This window comes from Capricornis sumatraensis, chromosome 1, assembly GCF_032405125.1.
Source record: "Capricornis sumatraensis isolate serow.1 chromosome 1, serow.2, whole genome shotgun sequence".
NCBI lineage: Eukaryota > Metazoa > Chordata > Mammalia > Artiodactyla > Bovidae > Capricornis > Capricornis sumatraensis.
In genome coordinates this window covers 250,790,740-250,817,519 of record NC_091069.1, presented here as the reverse complement: position 1 = coordinate 250,817,519, position 26,780 = coordinate 250,790,740, and the positions used below count along the sequence as shown (strand labels likewise).

At 50.6% G+C, this 26,780-nt stretch overlaps 1 protein-coding gene across 1 annotated transcript in view; it reads left to right on the top strand.

Annotated features, from left to right (window-relative positions):
• Positions 1-19,783: 19,783 nt before the first annotated feature.
• Positions 19,784-26,780, top strand: part of ITGB2 (integrin subunit beta 2) — a 30,757-nt gene continuing 23,760 nt past the window's right edge. Inside the window, exon 1 of the mRNA XM_068971619.1 lies at positions 19,784-19,913. The gene's annotated coding sequence lies outside the window, so the exon portion shown is untranslated. The remainder of the gene's footprint in view (positions 19,914-26,780) is intronic.

The window sequence follows — 26,780 nt, the reverse complement described above, 5'->3', positions numbered from 1 at the left end:
GCCTGTCAAAAATGCCCTCGGGGAAGGAAGAGAGAAGAGGACTGAGGACTGCAGGCACCTCGGAGACATCGTGCCAGGACTTACGGATCTGGACTGGGGCTGGAGAGAAATGTCCCTGGAAGAAGCCCCAGAAACCAGCTCTCAGGTCCGGCGCTCCCACCCTGTCTGTAGTCCTGCCATCACCGCCTCTGCAGGGCCAGGGTGGGTGTCTGACCAGTGCCTGCTAGATCAGCTTCCTTTGGCTAGAACCTGTTGCCAGGCTGTGACCAAGACTAATGGAACTGCTGGGGAGGCTTCCTGGAGCGTGGAAAAGGTCGAACCCACCACCCAGTCATATCCCCACCCATCTGGTGGCACCTGCAACTTCTTTAAGATGTGTCAGGAGACATTCTCTGGTTCTGCAGCTGTGCCAGGCCTAAGCAGTGAAAGTGAAAAAGTGTTAGTCGCTCAGTCATGTCCAGCTCTTCACGATTCCATGGACTGCAGCCCACCAGGCTCCTCTGTCCATGGAATTCTCCAGGCAAGAATACTGGACTGAATAGCCATTCCCTCCTCCAGGGGATCTTTCTGACACAGAGATCTGAGCCAGGGATCGAACCCAAGTCTCCCACATTGCAAGCAGATTCTTTACCATCTGAGCCACCAGGGAAGCCCTGATCTAAGGAAGACACAGAGTAATGACTGTTGGGTACACTTAGGGCCGGGGTGCATGCAGACACCATGCTAATCCAGCTGGCATCCAGGAACGACCTCCTGGCAGCCAGTGCCAAGACACTAGGAGACGCATTCTAGGAACAGCTCTGTTCTATGGGTCCCAGCATCACTGGACCTGATCATCAACACTTGGATCCTCTGCATCCAGTCAGGCTTGTTTCCTGAGCCATCTAGGCAGGGAGGCCCTGGGCTTGGCCCCTGGCCTGGAGGCCTGCTCCCTTGCCTGACCCCCAGTGGCTGGGCCCCTGGCCAGCTCCAGAGGCCTGCAAGGCAGCGTGCATTTCAGGTTTGCTTTTTGCCCTTTCTGTGCAGTCCATGCTTTCTCAATTAAAGGAAAAGATTGTCCAGCTGCTGCAAAATGGATAGGTTAGTTTTTAATCCTGGGGTCCCTTCCCTCTCTGCCTTCATCTTCCTGGGTGATGAGGTCACATCCCAATACCCTGACACTTTCATTGCAGCCTCCACCTCTCTCTGGGTCTCCACCTGAAACTAAGGGAATCTTACAGTGGATTTCTTGGTTCCCTTCCCAACCTGCCCCACCACCCTCACAGCATATCCCCCTTCAGAAGAAATGGCACTAGCACTCACATAGCCACCCAAACCCCAAACCAGGGTGCCACCTTGGCTTACATGTCACCTTGCTTGCATGCAGTCCCCTGTCACATCAAACCGAGCAGCCCCCATGTCAACCCCCCCAGGCTCCACCCCCACTGGGCTTCTGCCCTGGCCACCTCACTGGAACCTCTTGCCCTCTCCCTCCACCCCTGGCCAGGATGGGGCCCCTTCAGCTTTACAGCAGCCCCTGCCTCCCCAGGGGTCGTGGCCATGGTCACCCTGTTAAGCCTACCCCCGGCTTTGCGCTTCCCGGGACGCCTCCTCCCTCAGCAGCTCTGCCCTTCCCAGCGCTGAGCGGCAGCTCTTCTGTTTCCTCTGAGGGCCTCCCAGCGGGACCTCGCGGTCTTGATGGTCCCTGGACAGACCCTGCGCCTCGTGCTGGTGGTGCTAGTTAATTCTGTCGCGCGAGGGCGCCCACGGCCCTCGTGGGTTTCTGCAGAGGCGTTGGGGCGCGGAGGCCGCAGACGCGCGGAGATGCTGGGGTTGGGGGGATGGATGGATCCCAGTCCGGGCCCTTCCTCGGCCCCCGAGCGCCTTCAGCCTCCGCAGGACGCGGTCCTCCGAGCGGGTCCAGGGGTCCCACGCAGTCGTGGAAGGATGCGAGGCAAACACCCCGCAGTCCGTCCTTGTCCACTGGGTCCTTCGGGGCCCGCCGCAAGGACTTCCTGATGACCTCCAGCCCCGAGCTCTGCCCTCGGGATTCCCAAACCCCACCGGGCTGCACGTGAGAGCGGACGGCGACCTGCGAACAGCCGGGCTGCAGATGCTAGGCTCTGACCCGCTGCCCCTCCCAGCGCCCAGCTCCCTGCTGCGTGGGCGCCGCCCGGGCCAGCGATCTTGCTGGGAGGTGAAGCCCGAGGGCCCAATACATCCGGACGCTGGCCGGTGCCTTGTCCCTACGCGTCTCCACGTGCCCCGTGTCAGGACGTCCGTCCTGGGTGGGCCTGCTGCACCAGCTCCCCACGTGAATACAGATAAGCCTGTCTTAGCCCTGCTGAGCCCCGGGATGCGTCCTCTCTGCCCCCTCCCCGGCCACACTCCTCTCCGCTCAGCCCCCGCCTGGCCTCCCCTCCGAGAGGAGGCCCGGTTCACGCTCCCCCAGGGAGGTGGCCAGTTTCGGAGGTGACCTGAGCAAGGTAGGAGTCTGTCTCCCCATCACTACACTGAGTTGCTGTAGGGGTTCTTTGAGGCCGACAGGTAAAGCACCAGGAAGCACCTGCGGGCGGCCGGTGCTCAGATTGCCGGCCGAGAGCCGGTGCGTAGCGCACGCGGCGGAGCGTGAGGCTCAGGGTCTGATTGTCTGCACCCGGCAGGTCGCCCCGCGGCAGGCGGAGGCTCCGCGCGCGGGCCTGGGGACGCCTGAGCCAGGCGGGGTCAAAGAAGAGTCGCGAGTGAACTCCAGACCTTCCTGCCCCGCCCCGAGGGCCCCTAAAGAAGGGGTTCCGGAAGGAGGCTCCAGCGTCCCGGGGCTTGAGACCCGCCCAGGCTGCGGAGGAGTGACTCCCCCCACTGGCTAGACTGCTAGACTGAGGCCGGCATTGGAGTTGAAAACGTTCGGTTTGGGCCTTTGTGGGGCTATTTGTCGTCTGAGCGTCTCTGAAAGAGGACGAATCCCTCTTGGCCCGGGCCCCACCGGTGTGCCTCCGCGGGCGGCCACCGCGGGGCTAGAGGGTTGTGCCCGTCCACCCCCAGCAACACGACAGGAAGGTCTGATGCAAACTATGGGGGTGGTGGAGTTGCTGCACTGGGAAACTCTTGGGGTGAAATAGTGCGCCCTAAATGTGGTTGCCGGGGTGATCGGAAGGAAGTGGAGAGGGAGGGACGGGAGGATGAGGCGAGCAGTAGGTTTCCCACCTGACTCCGCGGGGGCCCTGGCCCATCGCCCTCAGGCCCTGCTTCCAGCCCTCCTGCAGCTAGGAAGAGAGCCCGCTGATGGGGAAGAGGGTGGGTCCCTTGGTTTCTGTTTTTCCATTTCATAAACTTGATTTATAGTCGCATGCTTTTCTGATTATAAAATTACTACGTGGCTCTCATAGACAGTTTGGAGAATACAGAAATCCGTTTCTAAAGTGAAAACCCCTCTAATCCCATTTCCCAGAGGTGCCCCATAGTGTCCAGGCGCCTGCAGCCTCTTCCTCTCCTGCCCCCACCCGCGCGGATAGTGCAGCCTTAGTCAATAGGAATTTTGATAATGGCTGGATGGCATCACCGACTTGATGGAAGTGAGTTTGAGTGAACTCTGGGAGTTGGTGATGGACAGGGAGGCCTGGCGTGCTGCGACTGATGGGGTCGCAAAGAGTTGGACATGACTGAGCAACTGAACTGAACTAAATTGAACTGAAGGGATTATATCTCCCTGGTACCCACCCAGCACGTAGCCCAGGGTCGGATGGCTGGCCTGTTAGCCAGGCGGGCCTCCCACCCACGTGATTCCTAGGGTCACTCCCTGCAGGGCGGTGCCACACCCAGATCTAGGCAAATGTTCCTTTCCTGCTTGCCCTCTGCCTCACCCCAGCGGTGGCCGCCTTCTGGGTGTCACACTCTCCCCTCCTCCCTTCCGCCCTGCCTCCCTCAAAAGCCTGGCTGGGCTGGGACCTGGCCTTGGCCCTGACCTCGCCCAGCCTCCATGTGCCTAGGTTCTGCTGAGAGCTTCCTGCACTTCATCCCAGCTTCCTGAGAGGGGGACCCCACCCTCATTTTACAGATAAAAAAGGGCACCTTCGAGGAACTGGTCTAAGACCCTGCAGCTACTTGTCCTGGGGGGGGAGGGGTGTACCTGGTCCTCCACCCCAGCCCCCCCCCCCGACCCCGAGCCCCCCACTGCTCACTCACCCTGCACCTCTGGGTGCCAACAGCAAGGCTGACCCATGGAGCCCATGCAGCTAGTTCCTTGAGCAAGAGGACATAAGCGGGAGAAGTCAGAAAGCAGACTCCCCCCTCCCCCCACCGCCACCCTGAGCTGCAAGGGCTTCCCAGTGAGGGAGGGTGTGAGATCTTTCTGGAGAAGTCCTTCTGAGTCAAGAGGCTGCCACTGGGCTGGCACCCAGAACCAGAGGGGAGGGAGGAGGAAGGGGAGGAAAGGAGGAGGGAGCAGGTGTGCAGAGGGGCACATGGCCACTTCCTGGAAGATGCCTGCAAGGATGCCAGGGGAGCCCAGTGGGCCAGGCACAGCAACACCCACCTTCAGGTTTCAGTGGGAACTGGGGAGCCAGAGAGATGCTGCAGTGGAGGAAGAGCTGTGTGTGTGCTCAGTCGTGTCCGACTCCTTGTGACCCCGTGGACAGTAGCCTGCCAGGCTCCTCTGTCTGTGGAATTCTACAGGCAAGAAGAATACTGGAGAGGGTTGCTGTTTCCTCCTCCAGGGTGTCTTCCCGACCCCGGGATCAAACCCTTGTTTCCTGTGTCTCCTGCATTGGCGGGTGAATTCTTTACCACTAGTGCACCCTGGGAGGTTCTGGGTGGAAGAGGAGGAGTCTTGAAATGACACGGAAAGCCAAGAGAGGTTTCCAAGACAGAAATGGCCCTTGGGGTCCGCTTCAGCATCACGTGGTCTCAGGCTCTGTTCCCACCTCTCCTTCCTCCCCAGTGCCTAGCACCTTCCCATGCAGGCCAGCATGGCATGGGGCTCAGGGTCCCATTCAGGCTTGTCCCCCCTGCTGATGACCTGCCACTAGGTTCTGTTACACGGATACCCGGCCCCACACTGAGTCTGATCCAGTGGGTTGGACAAGCATCCACTGCATTCCCAACAGGCACCCAGGTGCTCCTTCCCCCGTCCCTCCCCCAGTGTCCCCACTCCCAGAGAACTGCTGATCTCTAGTGAGTTCTGGGAACCCCAACCCACAGACTGGCCCTCTGCCCATTTTTAAACCCAGTTGCTTCTTCACAGCATGATGGGCTGCGGCTGTCACACCACAGGTCACATGGCCAGCCAGGCCAAAAATAGGTGCTATATGCTCTTCCCCAGGAAAGTTTGCCCCTTGCCACCCTCCAGACCCACTGCACTTCCTCTGTGACCATGTGGCTTGCAACCCCATGCTGGGTGACAGCGCTGTGATCAGTGTTCTCATTGGTGGGCAAAGGTCTGGCTTCACGTCCGAGTCCCAGGCCACACACCCAAGCCATTGCCCTTCACCTCTGTACAACCAATGTGACACCTGCCTCTAAAGTGCCACTTGGGGCCAGAGGAAGGGACAGCTCCTGACCAGTTAGGAACACAGCAGGGACAAGGGGTCCACAGGCCAGCAGGGTTTAGGTGGGACCCTTCAGGATGGAATGTGTGGGTGGTGGGGGGTGGTCTCATAGCCCACCATGCAGGTGAGAATATGGATGACTACAAGGATGTGGCAGGTGATCAGACGTGGCTGAAGCCTGGGATCCCCGTGGCGGAGAATGGGTTGAAAGCGGGCTTTCGTGGACCTTCCCAGGGATCCTGGCAAGGAGCGGGGAGAGAATTCTTCAGATGTTCCCCCGAAATCTCACAAGTGGGCAGGAGCCAGTGGTGCCACATTTCCGCCCCCCAGGAAGGCCCCAGCTGCCACGCTTTCCTCTGCCTCCTCCTTAATGCCTTCTCTCAGCTCATGGAGCCAGTTTCACCTTTGCACCGCATTTCTGGGAGGGAAGGAGTAGAGAATCTGATTCCTGTTATCACATGAAAAGAAACCAAAGCAAAGAAGTTAAATTGTTCCCCCAAGCTCAACGTTAGGAAGTAGAAGCAGGACATTTAATGAGAAATTGCTCTGTAAATCCAGATATAGACCCTCCCCTCAAAAAAAAAAAAAAAAATCTATGTTTTCAAAAGCTCCATGAGTGGGACTTGCCTGGTGGTCCAGTGGTTAAGACTCTGCCTGCCATATCATAAAGCGATTATCCTTCAATTAAAAATAAATTAGGACTTCCCTGGTGGTCCACTGGTTAAGAATCTGCCTGCCATATCATAAAGCGATTATCCTTCAATTAAAAATAAATAAATTGGGACTTCCCTGGTGGTCCACTGGTTAAGAATCCACTTGCCATTGCAGCGGACACAAGTTCAAGCCTTGGTCCTCGAAGATTCCACATGCTGTGGGGCAACTAAGTCTGCATGCCACAACCCCTGAGCCTGTGTACTGCAACTCTTGAAGCCCCTGCAACCGAGAGCCTGTGCTCTGAAACAAGAGAAGCCACCTCAGTGAGAAGCCCAGGTACCGCAGCAACAAAGAGGATCCCCCACCTGTGGCAACTAGAGAAAGCCCACGCATAGCAACAAAGACCCAGCACAGCCAAAAATAAATTAACTTAAAAAAAAAATTAATTAATTGAAAAAAAAGAAGAATCTGCCTGCAAGTGCAGGGGACATGGGTTCGATCCCTGGTCCGGGAAGATCCCCCATACCAAGGGGCAGCTAAGCCTGTGCACCACAGCTACTGAAGCCCGTGTGCCTAGAGCTCGGGAGCCGCAGTTCAAGAAGCTCACATTCCCTAGAGCCTGTGCTCTACAACAAGAGAAGGCATTGCACCGAGAAGCCCAAGCACAGCAACTAGAGAGGAGCCCCTGCTTATGGCGACTAGAGGAAAGCCCGCACAGCAACAAAGACCCAGCACAGCCAAAAGTTATTTAATTAATTAAGTTTCAAAAAAGAAAAAAGCTACATGAGCGCTGGGACCGCCTCTCATTCTTCTCTTTATGATTTAATCTTTACATTTACTGGGCACCTGCTGTGTGCCAGGCCCACTGCAGGACCCTGTCCCATGTCCTCACTTAACGCTCACAACCAGGGGGACGGGGAGATTGTAGGAAACCAAGGCCCAGAGAGAAACATGGCAAGGGGCCTGAGCTTCCGCCACTAGTAGCCCAGCTGTTAGACCCCAAGCACAAGGGCTGCCCTAGCCTCGGCCTCCAGGCCCACAGCTGGGCCCCCAGGACAGGAGGAGCCCAAACAATGAATGTGGGAACTGAGCTGCTCCATCCAGGATGGAAGATGCAAAACCTGCTTAGATGGAGGCAACCCAGACTTTCCGTGGGCATGCATCCACAAAGATGTTCTCAAATGAAAACACAAACTGAACAGGAAATGGCGATGTGACAAGTCCCAGGAAGGAGAGGAACGACCCAGGGCACTGGGTTAGGATTTGATGCCTTCCCCCGACCCGTGGGTGCCCCACAGATCAGCCCGGCCTTTGTGCTGAGGGGAGCAGTATGGGAAAGCACTGTGCCCTTCCTGTTCTGGTAGAGGAGGTGATAGCGCCTCACACTCCCACCCACCCCTCGCCTCTGGCTGGAGCTGTTATCACAGTTTTATTTTTAACCTGGCTCAGTGCTTCCCTTCTTCTGACTGTGTAAATGTGCACTACTGAGCCAAGTGCACTCACGATAATTACATTTTCCTCTTGGCACAGCTTTCTGGTTTTCCCTCAAGTTGATAGTTGCTTAACGTTTCTGCTGGCTCAGCCTCCTTTGAACTTGGAGCCAAGTCTTCCTCTGTCCACCAGGGACTCTTCTCAGTGTGACCTTCCACACCGTCGAACCTGTCAGTTCATCTCTGTGCTTTGAGGAGGGTCCAGCAACCCCTGCCCAGGCCAGCCCCCACCCCAGCTTCCCACCTTTCAGGCATGCCAGGGAAAGAGAGAGTCACCTCTTCAACTTCCTCCCACAAACAGAAAAAGCTACAAGGAGGAAGGCAAGGAGAAAGGGCCCTCTGTTTAGATGTGGGAAGTGGGGCTGGCGGTGCTGTGGCCAGTGTTCAGGACAGGAGAGTTAGGAACAGCCCCAGCCTCTCAGACCTCTTCTCCTTTCTAGGTTCACTTGGCTACTCCACTACACACACGTGGCCTAGATTAGACTGGGCATCTCCATCACCCTGGCTGGGTGACTTCTGCCCGTTGGTGTGGATGTGTGGGGATTCAAAGGAGCAGGAATTGTTTAGAGCACCTGCATGGCCAGTTCTATTTCCTGTTCTGCTCTCCGCACCCCCAGTGGCATGTGCCTGCCTCCCCCACAGCTGCCTCTACCAGCGCCTCCCACCCCCGCCTCCCCACAAAAAAGCAGCAGCTGAATCAACACTCAGAAGGAAGTTACCGGTGGGAAGAAATTAAAAAAGAGAAAAAGCAAAGATGGGGGAAGGGTTGGAGAAGACGATTTGGAGTGGAGGAGGAACTGGGGGAAATTGCAGGCCAGTTGGGAAGGGGTTGGCAGAGGGAGGCAAGATGGTGGCACTGCCTGCCAGGAGCTGGGGGCTAGGGAGGGGCTGGGAAAGAGCTGCCAGCAGCCTCACTGTTCACTTAAATGCCTGCTCGTCACATGGGGCAAGTTCTCAAGGGACTGCATTCTGCCTTCTGGGCGCTGGGTGCAGGCTCTTTCTTTCTCCAGGTCTCATGCCTCCTCGTCTGCCCCATGGGCACAGCCTCATGGGCTGCAGTGTCTGATGCCAGCTGCCCCGCCACGGGAACCTCTGCACAGTGAGCCTGGAACCCTTCTCATGGTGCCCCATCATTGAATATTTCTTAACCTACACACTGTCGCAAAGGAGCCTGCTTCTTGTGCTCTCGGGGTGTGTGTTGTGGGGACGTGACTGGGTGGGAAGGGGGCTGGGGCACCCAGGCTGATGTTCAGGACCTCAAGGGGAAGGCACCTCTCCCTTCTTTCTATACTCACCTGGCTGCCTCCTGCTTGCCCACCTCCAGGCCTGGAACACTAGGGGCCCCCTCATCCTGCTTTGTGTCACCATGACATGCTTGCCTTCTCACAGGCCCTGATGTTCTGAGCGCACAGCCATGGACCGTCTGTGCTTAGAGTCGGGCCCCAGCCCTGGAGTCCTCAATGAGCACTTGATGAAATAAAGTCAACTATCTGGAAGGTGAAGGCGAAAGTGCCTGCAGATGGACTTTCTTAGCTGACCTGGGGAGAAGATCATTCCCAGAATCCTGCTGCAGAAGCTCACTTGTCCCTGGCTTCGGTTTTCCTTACAGTGCAAAGCCCTGTCCCTCTTGGTCGCTCCCCACCAAAGCCAGGGATGTCCTCTGCTCCACGTTGTCAGAGCTCCCTGTCTGCCTTCTTGCTGCTAGCCGTTCAAGCACTTCAATCCTCTAGCACGGATGTGCCCAGGGTTTGCCGAGGCCCCATCCCTGGTACCAGATGGGATTTTATGACACTTCGTGTGAATGCTGCCCCATGAAGACACAGACCCCACAGTCACCCTGTGGGCATCAGGCTGGGGTCCTGCACACCAAACAGGGTGCACGTTGTACACCTAAATACAGAATGCTGCACCCCATTTCCTCATAGTCTTTGTCTTTCAGATCCATCCCTGTGATGGTTGGAAAGGGATTCTCACTGCAGTTTTGATGTTAACCTCCCCTGTGCACACTGAGTCTCTTTCTAGCCTTACGTGTTTCCTCCTGGCTTTCTTCACTTAGCACAATGCTTGTGAATCATTCATGTTGTTGGGTCTCTAATGGATACATTTACTGCTATGAATTTCCCTCTACACATTGCTTTTGCTGCATCCTACAAACACAATATGTTGTGTTTTGTTTCATTCCATCTGAAATGTTTTCTAATTTCCCTTGAGGCTTCTGTTGATCCGTGGATTATTTAAAAGTACATCATTTCTTCTGAGAGTGCCCTGTGTCTTTCTGATGCTTGCTTTCTGGTTCAATTCCAATTAGCAATGCCATACAGCTGGAGAACATACCCCACACGATTCCAGTTCTCTTAAATGTCTTCTGCTCTGCTCCATGGCCCTGGACACAGCCTTCCTTGGTGACCGTGTTGTGGACATCTCTACTGCTCTGGATGAAATGTCCTTTGGGTCCTGATGGTCAGTGGTGTTTTTTAGGTCTTCTGTGTACTTGCTGATCTTATGTCTAATTTTTTAAAAGATTGATTACTGGGAGAGGAGTAATGAAGCCTCCTCTTATAATCATCTATTTTTCCTTTTAGTTCTTTCAGATTTTGCTTCATGTATTAATATTTTGACATTCTGTCATTAGATGTATGCACATTTTACAACTGTTGTATTGTCTTCTTAAATAGACCCTTTCGTCAAGTCAGGACCCACCATGCACCTGGTAATGTGCACTGATGTGAAGTGTACTTTGCTTGGTATTCACACAGTCATTCTAATTTTCTTTTTACTAGTTTTCCCATCCATCTTCTATTAACCTACCTATACTATCATATTTAAAGTGTGTTTCTCTATTAAATTTAGAATGGATAAAAAATACAGTCCTAATGTATAGCACAGGGAACTATACTCAATATCCTATGATAAATCATAATGGTAAAGAATATATTAAAATGAATATATGTGTGTATAACTGAGTCACTTTGCTGTACAGCAGAGATTGGCACAACACTGTAAATCAACTATATACTTCAATAAAAAAATTAATAAAGTAAACTGTGTGTCTTATAGGCAGCATATAGTTGGGCCACATTTTTAGAAACTTCATGTGCCAGAATCTGTCTTGCAACTGGTGTATTTAGACCATTTACACGATGTAATTATTGACATCATTGGATTTCGGTGTTGTTCAGATCTTGATTTTCTTCAACTGTCCTGCTTTCCTTTATTGTATCAGGCTTTTGAGTATTACATTCTAATTTATTAGCTGGGTTTTAACTACATCTTTTTATATAGGTTTTTTAGCAGTGGATCCCGGGATTACAATATGTATACTAAACACCTCATTGTCTGCTTGAAGTAGACACTCTACCATTTCAAGTGAAATGAAATGGAATGTTAAAACTGTGTGTTCCTCACTGGTCTCCTTTTATGATGTAGTTGCATCTGTTTTTCATCTGTGTGCACGCTCAGTCACTAAATCGAGTGCAAGTCTTTGTGACTCCATGGACTGTAGCCCACCAGGCTCCTGTCCGTGGAATTCTCTAAGCAAGAATACTGGAGTAAGTTGCCATTTCCTTCTCCAGGGGGGATCTTCCCAACCCAGGGATTGAACCTGCATCTCCTGCATTGCAGACAGATTCTTCACCTCCGCACCTCCAGGGAAGTCCATTTCAGCATCCAAGTACATTGAAAACCCCACCAGACAATGTCATCATTATTACCATCAACATACTGTAAAGACATTAAGAGGGGAAATAGATACAAGGAATTATATCTGATAGAGTGACTGAAGAACTGTGGATGGAAGTTCATAACATTGTACAGGAGGCAATGATCAAAACCATTCCCAAGACGAAGAAATGCAAAAAGGCAAAATGGTTGTCTGAGGAGGCCTTACAAATAGCTGAGAAAAGAAGAGAAGTGAAAAGCAAAGGAGAAAAGGAAAGATACCCATCTGAATGCAGAGTTCCAAAGGCTAGCAAGGAGAGATAAGAAAGCCATTCTCAGTTATCAATGCAAAGAAACAGGTAAACAATAGAATGGGAAAGACTAGAGATCTATTCAAGAAAATTCGAAATACCAAGGGAACATTTCATGCAAAGATGGTCACAGTCAAGGACAGAAACAGTATGGACCTAACCGAAGCAGAAGATATTAAGAAGAGGTGGCAAGAATACACAGAAGAACTATACAAAAAAGATCTTTGTGACACAGATAACCACGATGGTGTGATCACTCATCTGGAGCCAGACATCCTGGAGTGTGAAGTCAAGCGGGCCTTAGGAAGCATCACTACAAACAAAGCTAGTGGAGGTGATGGAATGCCAGCTGAGGTATTTCAAATCCTGAAAGATGATGCTGTGAAAGTGTTGCACTCAATATGCCAGCAAATTTGGAAAACTCAGCAGTGGCCACAGGACTAGAAAAGGTCAGTTTCATTCCAATCCAAAGAAAGTCAATGCCAAAGAATGTTCAAACTACCGCACAACTGCATTCATCTCACACACTAGCAAAGTGATGCTCAAAATTCTCCAAGCTAGGCTTCAACAGTATGTGAACCGAAAACGTCCAGATGTTCAAGCTGGATTTTAAAAAGGCAGAGGAACCAGAGATCAAATTGCCAACATCCGTTGGATCATAGAAAACAAATCCATTCTAAAGGAGAGTCCTGGGTGTTCACTGGAAGGACTGATGCTGAAGCTGAAGTTCCGATACGTTGGCCATCTGATGTGAAGAAATGACTCATTGGAAAAGACCCTGATGCTGGGAAAGATTGAGGGCAGGAGGGGAAGGGGGTGACAGAGGATGAGATGGTTGGATGGCAGCACCGACTCAATGGACATGAGTCTGAGCGAGCTCTGGGGGTTGGTGATGGACAGGGAAGCCTGGCATGCTGCTTCCCATGGATTCGCAGAATCGGACGTGACTGAGTGACTGAACTGAACTGAAAAGGGAAAATACTGTACGTGTTTACCAGCTATTTACTGGGGCTGTTGTTTTTTCTTCATTTCTAGGTTTCCCAGTTTTCCTCTGATATAATTTCCTCCTGAAATCTCAAGGTTTCTCTTAGAGCTTGTCTGCTGAGCACTCGTTTTCCTACTTCTATCAGAGCATGTGTTTGTTTCCCCTTCCCTGGTGGGAACAGAATTCATAGCTGAGGGGAAAGACTTCTTTCCTTTCGAAGCTTTTGTACGGGTTGTTCCATTGTCTTCTGGCACCCGTGGACTCTGGCGGGAAATCTGCTGTCATTCCAGCAGATTTCCTCTGCATGTGACGCGTCGTCTACTCTGGCTGTTTTCGGGACATTTTTCTTTGTCTTTGGTTTCAGCACTCTGAGTAGGGTGTGTATAGGCTTGATTTTCTTCAGCTTTATCCTGTTAGGGGTTTGCTAAGTTTCTTTAATCTGTAAATGTATACTTTTTCATCAAATTTGGGGCATTTTTCAGCCATTATTTTTTCAAATACTTTTTCTGGGCCAGCCCTTTACCCCTCTCACCCTGGGGCTTCAGTGACGCAAGTGTTAGGTCTCTTGATATTATTCCACAGGTCCCCAGTCTCTCTTCATTTGTTGTCAATCTTTTCTTCTCTCTATCATTAATATTGGATAATTTCTACTGGTCCCCAAATTCACTCACTCTGCTATCTTCACTACCCTCCTAGTAAGCCCACTCAGTGAATTTTTTAATATCTATAATCATATTTTTAATACCATTTTTTCTTTTTATAGCTTTTATATTGCTGCTGAAGTTTTTATATTTCTGCATTTGTTTCAAGATGTGTTTTTTACATAATAGAGTATATTTTAAGTTACTGATTTTAATGCTTTACGTGATAATTTCAGCATTTGGATCATCTCAGAGTTGGCACCTAGTATTTTTGTTTTCTCTTACAATTTGGTCAGATTTTCTTTGTTGTTATTGTTGTTTGGGAACTTTTGGACTATGTTTTAAACATTTTGGACATTGTTTAATGATCCTCTCAAAATCTTCTCCAGTGTTCTCCAATATTGCTCTTCCCCCCAGCCCTGCCCTCACCCCACCCATCAGCCTGGTTGGGTTAGACAAGTTCAGATCTGCCTCCTGCGGGATGTGGCTCCAATGTGAGTTTACTTTTCAGACTCTCTGCAGTGCTATTTGAATCCACTTCGCATCTGCACCCCCTGGTCCAGTTTTCAACCTTGACAGTGGTCTATCTACACCATGATTCAACTCTCAAAGGCTTTGACTTGCTCTATTGGGTCATTTCCATACATTTCCAGCCCAGAGTTGAGTCTGGAACTTCATGTGAAGCTTTATGTGTTCTCCTTCTTGATCTTCTTCTTAATTTCTCCCAAGTTCTCCAGCTTCCTGAGGCTTCCTTTCCTGTCCTCTGGCTATAAAGCAGAGCTTCAGCCTCCTGCATTGGTGTGCCTCCTGCTTTCTGTGACTGGGTTGCCTTTGGGTCAAAGTGACCAGAGCTTCTGCTGCTGTAGCTGCTGCTACCACTACCGCCATCCTGGGAGTGTGGCGTTGGGACAGGAATTTGCCCCCAGGGCAAGACTAGGGAAATGAAACAGGGCATCTCTTTCACTCTGTCTGTCTTTCAGAGCATTCCTCCTCCCAGTCCACGGACCAGAAAGGAAAGGTTCTCTTGGCCATGCCTCCTGTCTCTCCTGGGGTTCAAGCTACCTTGAATCTAACCTGTGGGTATAGGAGACATCTGCAATGAAATCAGCCTTTCATCAGGTTTTGATTTCTCTCCCTACTCTGTCTGGAAAGTTGCTCCATTTTATCCTGTGTGATATTTTCAGCTGTGGTCACTGTAGAGATGGAGTAGGGTAGGCTTACTCTGTCTCAGCTGGGACTGGAAGCTACTGGCCCTTTTTTTCTTATTCTTAATCTAAATTCATTTTTTACAGCTGCATTAAGACAGAGCTTGCAAGCCAATACTGCTCATATTAAGTGTACGATTTAATGATGATGAATTTTAGCTGGATTTGCAAATTTATTTGGTCACCACCACAGTCCATTTTTAAAGTATTTCCCTTACCCCCAAAAGATCTCCATGCTCATTTTCAGTCACTCCCTGTTAGTTCCTTTAAAAAAGAAAGAAAGAAAGAAAAATTATTTGGAGACTTCCCTGGTGGTCCAGTGGTGAAGATCCCACTTTTCAGTGCAGGGGGTGAGGATTCAATCCTGGTTCAGTAACAAAGGTCCCAGTATGGCCAAAACTGTAAAAATAATGAATAAAGTTTTTGTTTTAAAAATGCTCATTAAAAAAGAAAATAAATTGTTTCGAGACTATAGAAAAGCATGGAGATCAGCATAATGAACACCCATATACCCACCATCCAACTTCATCAAATCTTAATATTTTGCTTTATTTTGCCCAGAAGTTTTCTTGTTTCTTCTACATAAAACTTTAAAACACAAAACTGAAGCCCTCTGTATCCATCTCCCAGGACCACTGCCTTCTCACCTGCAGAGGCAGCCTCTGCCTTGGATGTGGGTTCCTGAGTGTGTGGGTATTTTTCCTGGGATCGTGTCGAATGTGCGTGGTGTAGTAGGAAGCCTTCTTCTGCGGTTTGTTTTTGAATATAACCTCAGTGTTATGGTTTTGGGCGTCTCATGAGGATACAGACAGCTCCAGATCCATACTTTAATTGCTTCTTCTCGTGCATGAAAGGCCACAAGATATCTTTTTATTCCATGTTGGGTTTGGCTCCAGTTTGGGAGTGCTGGGTTTTTCTTTACTGCTATTTTTTGCTTCAGGCTTCCCTAGTGGCTCAGACAGTAGAGAATGTGCCTGCAGTGCAAGAGATCAGGTCTCCATCTCTGGGTCAGGAAGATCTCCTGGAAAATGGAATGGCTACCTACTCCAGTATTCTTGCCTGGAGAATCCCACGGATGGAGTAGCTTAGGGTCACAAAGTGTCAAACACAACTGAGTGACTAATATACACACACCCTTCTTTGCTTATCATCTACTTTTATTACACTGAATTTGGCCTCCTTATGATCTCTGTGCTTTAGGACAAATAGAAATTTCCTTTGTGGCTTAATAAATGATCTGCTTGTTACTTCCCTCCCTTTTTAACTTTACTGCATACAAGTTAAAGAGTTGTGCACGTGTGCTAAGTTGCTTCAGTCATGTCCAACTCTGCAACAGTAGCCCACCGCACTCCTCTGTCCATGGGATTCTCCAGGCAGGAATACTGGAGTGAGTTGCAATGCCTGCCTCCGGGGATTATATTCCTCAAGTTCTCCATAGACCTAATTTTCTTTGGGATCTATTCATTTCTGAGAGAGGCATATTAAGATGTTTACTATGTTTGTGGTTATATCTGTTTACTTATGTATTTTTCAGTTTTTGTTTTTTATGTATTGTGATTTTGTTTAGTATATAAAGATTTAGGATGGCTGAACTTTCTATGTGGATTGGAACTTTCATTCTGTACATCTTTATTTATTCATTTAATGTGGTTTTTTGCATTTAATTCTATCTTTTAATATTATCTCTATATTGCATCTTTAGTGTTTTTTATGTGATATGTATGTTTTCCAATCCTTTATTTTCAGCCTTCGGTGTCACTTTTAACAATTTAGCTAATAGGTAACATTTTTTCTTTCTAATTATGGTAAAATACATAACATCAATTTAGCCATCTTTACCATTTTTAAGTGTAAAGTTCACTGTTATTAAGTATATTTGCATTGTCATGCAATTAAACTCTGGAACTTTTTCATTTTGCAAAACTGAACCTCTACCCCCATTAGGCAACTTTATGCTTCTTTTTAAAATTAAAAATTTTTACTGCAGAAAATTTCACACATATACAAATAGACCAGACAGTTTAATGAACCCATGTGTCCTCAGCATCTGCTTCAACAACGATCGCTTCTAGGCTAATCTTGTCTTATTTACATCCTTGCCCACTCTCTCCCTGGTGGGATTTCTGGTGGCTCAGAGGTTAAAGCATCTGCCTCCAATGCAGGAGAAGGGGGTTCGATCCCTGGGTCGGGAAGATCCCCTGGAGGAGGAAATGGTAACCCACTCCAGTATTCTTGCCTGGAGAATCCCATGGACGGAGAAGCCTGGTGGGTTACAACCCACCAGGTTACAAAGAGTCGGACACGACTGAGCGGCTTCACTTTCACTCTCCATTCTCTCCCACCTACCCCACCCCTGATTGTTTGGAAGCAAACCCGGAACATCCTGTGCAAATATCCTAACCTGGGACTCTAAAAGGTGATGATTCTTTGAGATAATCACGAAATCTTTAACACGCCTAAAGCTGTTGACAGTAGTTTGTGAATGTCCTGCCATCCAGGCGTGGTAAGCGGCTCCTGTCTCTCCAGTCTCTTGTCTTGGGGTTCCCACACCTACTCTTCTCTCATGCAACCTGCTCTTGGTCCTGGGGGCTTCTCTCCAGCCTCGATGGTGCTCACTCATCCCTGCCACGCCCACTAGCCCAGCCCTCTGTCCTCCTTGTTCCCAGGCAAAGAGATAAAGTGTTGATGTGATTGGGGTCCAAGAGTAAACATTGATATTTTTGTTTTATTTCAGTTCAGTTCAGTTCAGTTCTGTTGCTCAGTTGTGTCTGACTCTTTGTGACCCCATGAACTGTAGCACGCCAGGCCTCCCTGTGCATCAACAACTCCCAGAGTTTACCCAAACTCATGTTCATTGAGTCGGTGATGCCATCCAACCATCTCATCCTCTGTCGTCTCCTTCTCCCGCCTTCAATCTTTCCCAGCATCAGGGTCTTTTCCAGTGAATCAGTTCTTCACATCAGGTGGCCAAAGTATTGGAGTTTCAGCTTCAATATCAATTATTTTATTTACTTGATGATTACCTTAAAGTCTGTTGCTACGTTTTCCAAGGCCTAGGGCAGCAGGCGACACGTCTGTGAGTGGCAGGGGTGTCTCTGTGACTGGCATGTCTCTGTGGGGTCACCGCCAGAGACAGTCATTGCTGCATCTGGTGAGAGACCGGTGGGCATGATGCAGGGAAATTCTCAATCTCTCCTTCCTTTTTTGTTGTATTTTCTGGAACAGTTCCATAAAGAGGAAGTTCCATTTATAGAAGACATCTAATTGGAACTTGTTCTTTTTTTTCAAAAAAAGTCACCAAGGCTTTATTTGAAGAGGGGGAGAGTGGCCTGTTCACGAGTGCTGCAACCCTGGAACTCTGGTTTCTCTGGAATTTTTGAAACCATTCCTGAAGTCTTACTGTGTGCTCTTAGTTCACAATCCTTTCTTGTTGTTCTATTGCTTCTGCCTTTAATTTTTTTTTCCTCATATTTCCTCCTTCTTCAGCTATGCACTTCCTATTTCTGTTCTTTTTAAAAAATATTTACTTTCTTATTTTGTTGACTTTTGGCCACCCTGGGTTTTTGTTGCTGCTCATGGGCTTTCTGTAGTGGTGGCGTGCAGGGGCTTCTCTTGTTGTGGAGCACAGGCTCCAGGGTGCACAGGCTCCGTAGTTGCAGCGCTCAGGTTTAATTGCTCCACAGCGTATGGGATCCTAGTTCACTGGCAGGAATCAAACCCATGTCCCCTGCATTGGCAGGCAGGTTATTAAGCATTGGACCACCAGGGAAGACATGCCTATTTCTCTTCTTTAAAAGTGTTTTAATAGTTACCACATGTAAAATTAAATGTTTCCCATTTGAGCACCAAAAAATTGATGCTTTAGAATTATGATGCTGGAGAAGAGTCTTGAAAATCCCTTGGACAGCAAGGATATCAAACCAGTCAATCCCAAAGGAAATCAACTCTGGATATTCATTGGAAGGACTGATGTTGAAGCTGAAGCTCTAGTACTTTGGCCACCTAATGTGAAGAGCCAATGCAATGGAAAAGACCCAGATGCTGGGAAAGGTTGAGGGCAGGAGAAGTGGGTGACAGAGGATGAGATGGTTGGATGGTATCACTGACTCAATGGATGTGAGTTTGAGAAAACTCCGGGAGATGGTGAAGGACAGGGAAGCCTGTTGTGCTACAGTCCATGAGGTCGCAAAGAGTCGGACATGACTTAGCAACTGAACAACAAGTCACAATATATTATTAAGATTAAATATTAAATTAAAATATTAAACTTTAATTTGAATATTAAATGTTTCCTATCATTAGTTTAAAGTCAACAGTTACTTAGGCTTAACGATTTTTACTTATTTCTTTGGTTACTGTTGCCCCACACCCACCCTTGGATTCCTCTTGGATTTCTTCATCTGTCTGTCTTTGAGATTGCATCTTCCAAACAGAGTTAACGGTAGTTTATGTATGTGAGACTGGGTTCATCTGAAGACTGCATTCTGTTTCTTTGTGGATGTAATCAGTCTGTGTCTCCTCTCCTCTCTTGCTCCTCATCCTAATCCTCCGCTTCCTCCTGTGTGCTCTCTGTCTCTCTCTGTCTCTCTCCATCTCTGTCTCTCTGAATCTGTACTGTTTTCTGTCATTAATGTTCTGTGATAACATCATATGTTACCCAGTTTGGGGACCTTTTTCCTTCCTCCCAAGACAAGCAGCAGCCCCTTCATCTGGATTCTCTCTCTTTCTCTTGGATCTGGAGCTTTTCCCCTGCTGATTGAGCCTCTCCCCTCTCGTTCTCTCCCGGAGCTCCTCTGCCCTCTGCCCTGTTCCTTTGTCCCCCCAGCTGGCCCCACAGCCTGCTCACTGACTCGCTCTCCACCTTCTCGTCTGCCCTCCGGGCCCTGTGATGCTTCTCCATTGCTGTGATACAAGTCTGCACCCTCTGTGCCTGTCTGCTTCTTCTCTGATGGGGGTGCTCCGTGTGCAGGCTATCCCTTCCAAGGGTGCAAATTCCTGGGCACAGCCCTCCAGGGTTCCCCATACCCTGAGGGCGCAGGCGGCGCTGCCAGGGGCCCTGCTCCCACTCCATCCAGTCCCACCCTGTTCCGCTTCCCGCCCTGAGCATGTATAATGGATGGTGTGTCCCCAGTCCCTTCCCGCCCTGAGCATGTATAATGGATGGTGTGTCTGTGTGCATGTTGGTTCCTCTGACAGCCCTTGGGCTTGAGCTGTGTAGGCAGAGGGGCCGGGGCTGGATGACGGGCCCCATGTGGTGCAATCAACCACATGTAACTACTTCCTCCAAGTTGCTGACTTAGAACAGGAAGCTTCGCGCCTTCACCAGTGGGGTCTCCAGTGCCCAGTGTCTTCCCAGACCCGTGAAGCATCAGCCTGGTGAAGAGCAGAGCCGAAGCCCCTGCCAGTCTAGCTGGGACACCCCTACTGTGGTCTCCAGGGCATCCAGGGGTGAGTGGACAGAGGCTCCTCTGTGTCCGGGCTAGCTTCTCTGAAGGGGAACTGCTCAGCCTTGAGGCCCTGGCTGCTGTCTTTCCCGAGGGAAGCAGCTCCGAGGAGCCCAGGCTGCAGGGGCCCTGGTGGCCCTGGTCGTCCGCTCCAGGCCCCTTGAGCTGAGACCCCGCAAGGGGAAGTGCTGAGCCCACTGCTGCAGAGCTGCTGGCTGCTGGGAGGCACGTAACCAAGGGGATGGGACCAGCATGGCGGAAGGATGCGCTCAGACCTCAGCCTCGGCCCCACTGCGGGAGTCTCTCAGCAAGGCCCAGGCACTTACTGAGCCCCCAATGTGGGGGCCACGAGGCCCCGCAGAGGCAGAAGGAGGCTGGAGGCAGGCCAGGCCCCTCTGGGGGGTACGGGGTCCGTGTGGCCGGGCTCTGCAGGAGGGTTCCCGGGCCTCCCCCTCCTCCCCCTGCCTTGTGCCTTCCTCTTCCTGCCCTCGCCTGTCCCCATCCTCTCTTCATGCTTCCACGACTGGCCGGGCAGGTCTGTCCTCCAGCAGAGCCCCTGTGTGTGTGGTACCTCTGAGTAGGTACGTGTCTGTGTGTCCATGGTGCATTTTGTGTCTGTGTGTGTGTCTGTGTGCGTGTGGTACCTCTGAGTGTATGTGTGTCTCTGTGCATATGTGTATGTCCACAGTGCTTTGTGTGTGTCTGGCTGTGTGTGTATCCAGGTGCATTGTGTGTGTGTCTGTGTGTGTTTGTGTCTCTGTATGTGTGTCTGTGTGTGTGTGTCCACAGTGCATTGTGCATGTGTGTGTCTGTGTGTGTCTCTGTATGTTTGTATCTGTGTGTGTTTGTGTCTGTGTGTGTATGTGTGTCTGTGTGTGTCTCTCTGTATGTATCTGTGTGTGTTCGGGTCTACGTCTGTGTGTCTGTGTGTGTGTGTCCACGGTGCATTGTGTGTGTGTGTGTGTGTGTGTGTGTCTCTGTATATTTGTATCTGTGTGTCTGTGTATCTGTGTGTCTATGTGTGTGTATATGTCCACCATGCATTGTGTGTTTGTGTCTGTGTCTTTGTGTGTCTATGTCTGTGTGACTTTGTGTCTCTGGGTGTCCATGGTACATTGTGTATGTGTGTCTGTCTGTGTGTGTGTGTGACTGTGTGTCTGGGTGTCCACAGTGCATTGTGTGTCTGTGTGTCTGTGTGTGTGTGTCCATGGTACATTGTGTGTATGTGTGTCTGTGTGTGTGTCCATGGTACACTGTGTGTCTGTGTGTGTGTCCATGGTACATTGTGTGTGTCTGTGTGTGTGTGTCCATGGTACATTGTGTGTCTGTGTGTCTGTGTGTGTGTCCATGGTACATTGTGTGTGTCTGTGTGTCTGTGTGTGTGTGTCCATGGTGCATTTTGTTGAAGGCAGGCCTGCTTCTTCTCTCAGGGTCCAGAAGGCTCCTGGGTTCTGGCCTAAAGATGTGAAAATGCAGGGAGACAGTTAAGATTTACGGTGTCATTGGGTGTGTGACCTAAATCTCCCACAACCAGGACCTTGGAGGCCTATCCCCCTGGGAGTGGAGGGACAAGGGTCCAAGGACCCAGATGAGTTCAGGGAGAGGGGCCTCTTGGCTGCCATGCGATTTGTCCCGACGGAAGTAAATCGAGATATTTCCTGGGGGCTCGGCCGGCCAGGCAGCCAGACTCAGCCCCGGCAGCCTCGGGTTTCCAAGCTGAAACCAGCATGGGCGTGCCTGCCCACAGCTGTCAGCTTGGACCAAGCCAGTGCAGCCCTGGGGCAGGTCACAGTCAGCTCCTGGAAGTTTCTGAGGGGAGATACCCCAGGTAGTGGGGGGCCTCTCCAAAGCTCAGCAGAGGGGGCGCCGCTGTCCAGGGGATGGGAGAGGCCCACCCACACACTGGCCGGATGGGTGGGGGTCAGGCTGGCTGCTCAGCCTCCATCTGTGAAATGGGCTGGTAGTTTGCACTCCAGCTGACGATCTAATCAGCTTGTGATTCAAAAACCACTTCCCTGGGAGGTGGCGACGTGGGCCTGTGGGGAAGGCTGGCCTGTGTCCATAGGGCCCCACAAGTTCAGCTCAGGCCATGCCTGGCTGGTTACTGGACTGTGAAGAGGTCTTCACCCCATGGGTGGGGCAGCATGGAGCCCGAGGCGGCCCTGTGTGAGTCTAGCCCTGCTGGTCTGGAAGGCTTGCGGGGGCGGGGCCCGGTAGCCGGCACACCTGTCACTGCGCGTGTCCCTCAGTCCCTCTGGAGCCGACGTCACAGGGGCAGCTACCAGGAGCTAGTGACTGAGCCCCCGTGAACAGCGGGGCCAGCTGAGAATGCAGGCTCTGGGAATAGTGAAGTCCCAGTGACACCGCAGGTGGGCGGGGCTACGATGCTGATGTGGCCCCTGTCTATTTCACTTTTCCCCAAACAAGACCTAAAATGGGCTGTCGGTTCTGTTGTCATCTCACCCAATCCCACCTGAGCCAGGAGCCGAGGTCTGAAGAAGGTGCTACCCAAACCCGCCGCCCCTACTGAGAGAGTGGCCAACGGGGTGGGGGGCCAAGCCCCAGGGGCCCCAGGATGCCAAGACCCACCTGTCCCAGCCGTGCTGCCACCTGTCACCTGCCTGGCCTCTGGGGCCCTGTCCCTGGACATGGGGTCATGGTCAGGCTAATGGAGTCCATGTCCAGCTACCACAGTGGGCAGGGAACCTGGACTGTTCAGAAAGAGCCATGTCCCCTGCTTTCCCCTCCCCCACCTCCCCTATCATCCCCCAATCACCCCTCAACCCTGGGCAGGGCAGGCCATGCAGACGGCAGCCCTAGGGCGGGCCTGGGGTTTCCAGTCGCTCCCAACACTGGTGAGTGGGCATCTTGGTGAAGCAGGAGGTGCAATTAAGTCCCCAAGCTGCCAATCTGTGACCCGGGCAGGTCTTCCTGCTTGTTCCAGGGTCCCCCCCAGTAGCCAGAGGTGTCTAGGCTGCTCACCGTCCCAGCAGTCGAGCAGCAGGGCTGGGGTGCCAGGGAGCCAGCAGGCCCAAGTTTCCACGTGAGCCCTGGCATGATCCCTGTTCAGCATGGCACCCCATGAGGTCAGGTCTGCAACCATGCACATGGACTCAGGGCTGGGGTGCCACCACTGCAGGGCTCTGCTGGGGGCAGAGAGATGTGGGAGCCAGGCACCCTTGCCGCTTCTGAAACACACAGAGCAGGAAGGCACAGCTGTGCCCACCTACCTGGAGGTGCTGTCAAAAAATGCCTCCAGCAGCTTTCCCTGAACCTGGGGTGCTTCTCCTGGGAGCTATGAAGTGTGGGCTCCCCAGAGAGACAGAGCCAACAGGACATGTGCACGTGTGTGTGTGTGTGTGTGTGTAAACATGTGCACGTGTTTGCGTGTGTTTGTACAGACAGAGAGGTTGGTTTGGTGGAGCTGACCTGTGAAACTATGGAGGGTGGCAGACTGCAAGTCTGCAGGACAGGCTGGAGAATCTGCAGAGAGCTGATGCTGCAGCTGGAGTTCCAGGCCTTCCAGAGGCAGAGGTCTCTCCTTCTGGGGGACACCATCTTTCCTTTAAGGCCTTCACCTGGTTGGATGAGGCCCAACCACAGCATTGAGGGCGATCTGCTTTACCCAGAGTCCACTGATTGAATGTTGACTCCATCTAAGAGACATCTTTGCAGCCGCATTCAGAGCAGAGTTTGAGCAAACATCTAGGTCCCTTGGGCCTGTGGACTTGGCACATGAGACTCACGCTCACAGCACCCCTGGCTCTCTGTGACCAGGAGGAAACCAAGGTTCAGAAGGTGAAGTCACTGTGACCTGTCCACAGTCACTTGGCACTGGCCATAGACTTGGGCATATCAACCCTGGGGTCAGGCTGATGGGGGCCCCAGTCCTGGCATCTGTCCTGGCTTTGGGGTTTAGGGACCCTCAGAGCTACCATCCCCACCCCTGGGAGTGGGGAGCAGGTCTGGCCCCCCACCCCTGGGAATGACAGCTGGTCTGGTTCCCCCACCTCTGGGAATGGTCTGGCCTCCCCACGCCAGGGAGCTGCTGACAAATTGAGGCTGTGGGTGCCAGTGGCAGCCAGGCCCGCAGGGAGGCTGCTGCGAGCATCACCCAGCCCTGGTCCTCTGGGACCTGGGGTCCTGAGTGGCTGTCCAGGCAGGGACCACGCCCGCTGCCTGAGGCTCCCCCTGAAGACTGGCTGTGTCTACCGTGGTCCGATCGCTCTGGCCCAGGCCTTCACAGCCTCCGCCCCCTGCCCAGGGGTCACCACAGGGCCCACAGTGTGGGGTCAGATTCCTGGGTGCTCAGATCTGGCCAGTCTGCAATGCAGAGACCTTCACACCCATGTGGCCTGATTCCACCACTCTGGAAGCTTCCAGGGGAGGGTCTTCCGGGGGAGTTGTGCCCTGGGCTATAGCTAGGAGTGGCTGGAAGTGTTCCCTGGCTGGATGAGGAGTAAGTCAGGGACTGAGGCCAGCCTCCTCGATGGGCGAGACCTCAGCGGGGCCAGGGCTCCTGCCTGAGCGGCCTCCCCTAGCGTGGGACACGCGCCCTCTTCCAGTGCTCCGAGGGCGGGGACACACAGAATGGCAGCCCAGCGGGACCAGTGCTTCCACCAATCTATGTTTTTACTTTGTAAACATGTTTATTTGTATATGGTTACAAAAGACGAAAAGTAAACACTTTATAATTAGTTGCGGGTTGGAACCATTCAACAGTGTTCTGGAGGCCCTTGTTGAATATCTAGTGATGAAAATCCACCAATTCATTTTTTTTTAATATTTATTTTTATTTTGCCGTGCCAGTTCTTAGTTGCAGCAAGCAAACTCTTAGTTGTGGCATGCGGGATCTAGTTTCCTGACCAGGAATTGAACCCGTGCATTGGGAGCACGGAGTCTTAGCCACTGGACCACCAGGGAGGTCCCCAATTTGTTTTATAAACAGCATGGATGTGGCTGTGCGTTGGCTTTGCAGTGGTGAGGGTTTCAGGGTAAAGGGAGTTTGGGGGAGGGACAAGGGTCTGGCGTACCACAAGGGCTTGGCAGAAGTCAAAATCCTAGAATCGAGAACAGTGCCAGAGACCAGACAGGTAGCACTTGTTCCGAGAATGAGTGAATGAGTGACCGAGTTGGGAGCCAGAGTCCCAGCAGAGAGTCACTTGCCCTCAGTCTGTGGAGTGAGGACTGCCCTCTGTCCTCACTGGGGACAGAAAAACTGACCACTTTGGGACTCCAGAGACATTTTAAAGCAATGCATCGACCACTACAGAATTGAAATTTTCTTAAATGTATGAATTTTTTAAAAACTAGTTTATATGTTTATTGTAGAAGTTTGAAAAATACAAACTGGGATAATGAAGAAAATTGAAAACACTTACAATGCTGCCATCCAGCAGAAACGGCCTAGTTTGGTTATTTTTCACTTACTTTTTTTTCACACAGCAACATTTTATTGGAAAAATCGAGCTGGACTCACCATTCACACATTTTCATGCTGTGTAGGTTCCACTTGTGAGCATCACAGTTGTTAAAAACAGCGTCCAGTTTGATAACTAGACCAGAAATCTAGGTATTTTGATTAGAATACCTGATTATCATCCAGAGCAGCCTTTTCAAATGTTTGATAACAAGTTTCATTTCTTCTCTTCTGAATTTTGTGTTTACAAGAGACTTTTCTATGGGGTATTTGCCTTTTTGCTTTTATCCCTGAGATTTCCTTGGACACAAAAATTGCCATTCACCTTCTGCATGAGACAAATACTGAATGTTTTCATCTACTCAAGTTTTTATCTACAAACTTTTTTTAGAGTCAGTCTTCTTTTTTATTTAATGTGTTGAAGTGCAGTTGATTTGCACTGTTTCAGGTGCACAGCAAATCGATTCGTTTATATATATATGTATCTATATTAATCCACGTATACTGTCCTTTTCAGTTTCCTTTCTATTGTGTGTGCGTGCGGGTGTGCTAAGTTGTTTCAGTCGTGTCCAACCCTGTGCAACCCTATGGACCTTAGCTTGCCAGGCTTCTCTGTCCTTGGGATTCTCCAGGCAACAATACTGGAGAGGGTTGCCATTTCCTTCTCCTTCCCATTATAGTTATAGGTTATTACAGACATTGCATATGGTTCCCTTCCCTATGCTCTACAGGAGGTCCTTGTTATTTATGTTTTATATATAGCAGTGTGTAAATGTTAATCCCCAACTCCTAATTTATCCTTTCCCACTCTCTCCCCTTTGGTAACCAGAAGTTTGCCTTCTATGTCTGTGAATATGTTTCTGTTTTGTAAATTAATTCATTTGTACCAATTTTCAGATTCTACATGTAAGCGATATGGTATGGTTTCATATCATTTGTCTTTCTCTTTTTGACTTACTTCACTCAAACGACAATCTCTAGGTCTATCCATATTGCTGCAAATGGCATTATATCATTCTTTTTATAGCTGAGTAATGTTGTTGTTCAGTCACTCAGTCGGGTCTGATTCTTTCTGACCCCATGGACTGCAGCACAACAGGCTTCCCTGTCCTTCACCATCCCCCAGAGCTTGCTCAAAGTCATGTTCACTGAGTCAGTGATGCCATCCAACCATCTCATCCTCTGTCATCCCCTTCCCCTCCTGCCTATCTTTCTCAGCTTCAGGGTCTTTCCTAAAGAGTCAGTTCTTCATGTTAAATGGCCAAAGTATTGTAGCTTCAGCATCAGTCCTTCGAAAGAATATTCAGGCTTGATTTCCTTTGGGACTGACTGGTTTGATCTCCCACAGTCCAAGGGACTCTGAAGAGTCTTCTCCAACACCACAGTTCAAACGCATAAATTCTTCAGCTCTTAGCCTTTTTGATGGTCCAACTCTCACATGCATACATGAAT